Source organism: Triticum dicoccoides, chromosome 3B (genome assembly GCF_002162155.2).
Source record: "Triticum dicoccoides isolate Atlit2015 ecotype Zavitan chromosome 3B, WEW_v2.0, whole genome shotgun sequence".
Taxonomy (NCBI): domain Eukaryota; kingdom Viridiplantae; phylum Streptophyta; class Magnoliopsida; order Poales; family Poaceae; genus Triticum; species Triticum dicoccoides.
Window position 1 is genome coordinate 80,756,200 of NC_041385.1, and position 4,861 is coordinate 80,761,060.

General features: G+C 43.0%; 1 long non-coding RNA gene across 1 annotated transcript; it reads left to right on the forward strand.

Moving 5' to 3' along the window:
* Positions 1–6: 6 nt before the first annotated feature.
* LOC119274867 lies at positions 7–3,873 on the forward strand. The gene is made up of 4 exons (XR_005135360.1): positions 7–435; positions 544–1,323; positions 2,735–2,941; positions 3,387–3,873. It is a non-coding gene; the product is annotated as an uncharacterized LOC119274867 (long non-coding RNA).
* Positions 3,874–4,861: the final 988 nt, after the last annotated feature.

Here is a 4,861-nt window from a genome sequence, read left to right on the forward strand (position 1 = left end):
CCTCGGAGCAGAGAGAAACAGAGGGGCGGGGGATGTCCTCCGAGGGAGGACGAGTCCCAGTCTCGCCGCCTCCGCCGGCCGCCGGCCGAACCCCAGTCTCGCCGCCGACGCCGGCCGCCGCGCCGCCGACCTAACCCCAGTCTCGCCAGTCCGGTCGCGGCACCCATCCCATTGGGCCCATTACCCCCCCTCTCTCTCTCTGTGTGTGTGTTTCCCGAAAGAGGAGGGGAGTCGACCCTTGTCTGTCCAGCGTGGCGTGGCAAAAACAAACCGCCCGTAGCCAAACCGGGTCGCCGCCGGCCGGCTCACTTCTCTTAGTCCGCCGGCGGCGATGGCTGGCTATTCTGCGGTGGCGAGCAGCTCCTCTTCGTCAAACGCGCCCCCCTCGCTCGGCACGCGCGTGGATGATGCTACTCCGCCGCTGTTCAGGACAAGGTACGGCCCCATCCTCTTCCCCTTCCCCCTCCCCCAGTTCAATTCTTCAACGGATCTGGACTTGAAAGCTGGTTTCAGATGGGGATTGATTCTTTCGATTCTCCACAGTTACTGCGGGCAAGGATGGAAGCTCGGCAATGGCGAATTGGCGATTTGCTGAATCTGCCGTATTTGCTTGCTACTTTTATATAGATCTATAGCCATGCTACTACCATCAGCTGCCACATATCATTCAGTCTTGTTTTGGAATTTCTTACTTGCATGACTACCAAATTTCACAACCATCTCCCTTTGTTTTTCTTTTGACAGAAACATGCAGGCATCAGTTATTCAGTTAGAGATTCAACAAAGTTAATCTGAATATATGTGGAATATCAGCATCTCTGCGGTCCAGTCCATTTCCACGGGTGCTCCAAGTTGTTTCCCGGTTTAATCGGAATATTGTTCTTCTTGGTCACCACTCACCGTGTTTTACAGTGTAGCTAGATAGATGTCACTGAACCAGAAAAACAAAGCAATGCAAACTACAACGTCACACGCCGCTTCCAGGCCATAGCAATTCACACCTCACCCTTGGGGTCCTTACAATTTAAGTGTAGCGGTTCTTTTTTCACAACCATCGTCATGCTTTGCTGAAACTGCATTCCATTTCCTTGTATTTTTCATTTAACAGATCATGGATATATCACTTTTCAGTTAGAGATTCAAGAAATTTAATCTGAATATGTGTGGAATATCAGTATCCTTGCGGATCTAGTCCATTCCCACGAGTGCTCGAAGCTGTTCCGCAACGTTGCTGAGGTGGAGGCCTAGCACGAGTTCAACCCCTCCTTCAAGCCCAAACCAGGAGGTCACCGCAGGCCTCTTAATAAGCAGTACATCTTAACTGTAAGCCTCTGTCCGATCCGATTTTTCTTGAACTTGCATATAGTTATTTCTTACTTATGGTGATGTTTGATGTTGTCTTATTGTTCTTGGTCGCCGAGTTTTGTACTGTAGCTAGATAGATGTCACTGGAACCAGAACACTAGAAAGTCACATGCCGCTTCCAGTCCATAGCAATTCACACCTCACACTTGGGATCTTTACAATTTAATTATAGCGTTTTTTTCTTCCAGAATTTTTTGTTCTGAATTTCCGTTGGCAGTGTCCCTCTGCCATTAGTTGTTTCACCCATTGAATTGAAGTTGAATGACTATGGTTAATTGTAGTAGCAGTGCAAGAAATAGTTACAAGGGAACATTAAGTGCTATAGCTCAAATTTGTAGAACTTGATCTCGATTTTTCTTTCGTTATCCAAGGTCTATAAAGGAGGAAAGTCAATATGTTTCACTTTTCACTAGTGAATGAGATAGGAATCTGTTGTCAAGTGTACATAATAATAGAGGTCAGATAACATGACTTTGTTCAAGTCTTAAGCTCACCATGAACAGAATTATTAAATCTCATAATCTCTTGGGTTATCTATTCTGATCCGATCATCATATGCATATTTTACATTCACTTCAATTTTAATTGTTTTACCATTTCTGGTTTAGTGACAGATTCTTTACATTTGCTTATTGGTCCACCAATCAAAATCCTCCAATTTAAATATTGAGATGCTAAACTAGTGCCCTGTCATCATGCCTATTAGAACTTAATCTACATGATGGTTTGGTTACATCACCATTTTAAGCGCTCTAGCGAAAGGTTGTAGAAGTTGGTCTTGATTTGTGTTTCTTTATCCAAGGTCTACAAAGAAGGAAAGTAAATCTATTTCTTGTTATGCTAGTGAAGGAGACAGGGATTCGTTGTCAAGTATACATAATAATAGATAACAAAAACATGTTTTTGTTCTCAGGTCTTAGGTTCACCACGAACATCACTATTAGATTCCGTCATCTCTTGGATCTTCTTTATCTGACCTGATCATCATATGTATATTTTACATTCTCTTCAAATTTTAATTCTCAGTCTGCCAGATTCTTTACGTTTGCTTATTGCTCCATCACTACATATTGGTTTGTCAACCGAAATCCTTTGATATAAGTACTGAGATGCTAAACTATTGTTTTGTCATCTTGTCTATTAGAATTTACTTTACATGATGGTACTCTATGGAAGATACGTTTTATAATTATATTGTGGTAGATACGAATGGTCAAAGTTTAAGTTCTACAAACCGTGCCATTGCCCAAAACATATCCTTTAAAGACCACGAAGCGCACGGGGGTGGGGGGTTATTAAATCGTTGCACTCTATGGAAGTATTTCTGATTTGGAATTGATTACGTTCAAAACTGAATGTCTTTCTGCAGGAGATTCTGAGATTCTTGGATAAAGAGGCAATTTGAAGCTTGTCATTCAATGTGTGGCACCAGGAGGATTCGAATCTGCACAAAGGTTGGATATACTCTTAGAGAACATATTCGTTGCCAGAGTCTACAGTCCAGACCTTTACATCCTTCCAGGTCTAAATTTTTTGAGCCATCTTTTATATGACAGAAGCCGTGATTCAGTTCAAGGTTCGGCCTTATCCTCTTCCCCTTACCCCAATTAAATTCTCCACGGATATGAACTTGAAAGCTGGTTTCGGGTGGGGATTCTTTCGATTCTACACAGTTATTGTGGACAAGCATGGGAGCTAGGTAGTGGTGATCTGTGATTTGCAAAATCTGCTGTATTTGCTTCCTATGACAGAAGTATTTAGTTTGGGGGCATGCACTTGTCTATACTGATACCATGAATGATCTAATTTAACAAGTCATGTCTATTCATAATTCATTTAATTTCTCATATGCTGAAAACAACAGATTCTGGTAACCATGCATTCAATATTACCATCAACTGTCACATATCATCCATGGTGTTTTGGAACTCCTTATTTGCATGCATGACTATCAAATTTCACAACCATCGTCATGCTTTGCTGAAACTACATTTCATTTCCCTTTGTTTTCCTTTTGACAGAAACACACAGATGTCACTTATTCAGTTAGAAATTCAAGAAGTTTAATCTGAATATGTGTGGAATATCAACATTCTTGCGGATCCAGTCCATTTCCACAAGTGGTCGAAGATGTTTCGCAGCAGTGCTGAGGTGGAGGCCTAGCACGAATCCAACCCCTCCGTCAAGCCCAAACCAGGATGGTGCCACAGGCTCTTAATAAACAGTAAGCCTTAGTTGTAGGCCTCGGAAACTGTATCCAATCCATTTTTTCTTAAACTTTGCATATAGTTATTTGTTACTTATGGTGATGTTTGATGTTGTCCTATTGTTCTTGGTCACCATGTTCTGTACTGTAGCTAGATTGATGTACCATAGCAATTCACACCTCACCCTTGGGGTCTTTACAATTTATAAGTGTAGCGGTTCTTTTTTTGTTGAGAAAGTTGTTTGTTCTAAATTGCTGTTGGCAGTGTAACTGCAGCATTATTTGTTTCACCCTTTGGATCAGAGATGAACGACTATGGTTAATTGTAGCAGTGCAACAATTAATTACAATAGGACATTTAGTGTTTTTTTAGGGGTACAATCGGACATTTAGTTTTTTGTAAGGGTACAATAGGACATTTAGTGCTATAGCGAAGATTGTAGAACTTGATCTTTATTTTTGTTTCTCTATATCCATGGTCTATTTTTATTTTTTTTGAGGGGATATCCATGGTCTATGGGTGCAGCGAGGAGCATGCCTCCTTTGCGACGTGCAGGTGTTCCTGAACGATGGGACAAGCATTCAATGCAAGGAGTGAGTGCGTGCTCAAGGAGTTCCCTCCATTGCAAGTGTATCCCCGCAGGCCGCAGCATTGACAAACCAGAAACTGATGAGTGGCCGTCTGTGTTCTACAGCAACAATCAAGGATCATCTTGGGTGTGTCATGTGTGGTTGTTGATTTAGTCTAAGGTGAATCATAAACGTTTTAGCACAAAACAAACTAACCGTGGCACTCTAAAAATGAAGAAGCATAGCACAAAACAATTTGGGTGAGCTTAACCAAGAATGTCTAACGGTTAAGCTCAAAGAAAAAAAATGTCTAACGGTAAAAAAAAAGTTACGCGTGAGCTGGCTAGCATTGCTCCATGTCGCTCATGGAACTGGTGGCCAGCCAGGCATGGCACGATTCCTTCGTCGGTGCAGCCCGTGAACGAGCATGTCCGCGCTGGGCAAAAATGACAAAATTAACCTATGGACAAAAAAAAAACATCACCGCCACACCCTACAACAAAATTAACCTATGGACGTAAAAAAAAAATCACCGCCACACCCTACTGTGCAGCGCCTAGCTCTCAGCTCTCAGCGTTGCACGCCTGACCAACGTGGAGCAAGGGTGTCCGCACCAAGCAGTGCAACGCCTAAAAGCTAGGCGCCACACATGCAACGTGCATCGCCTAGTGCTTAGGCGCTACGCTGTGCCCTTGTAACCCGCACGCTGGCCCTCCACCC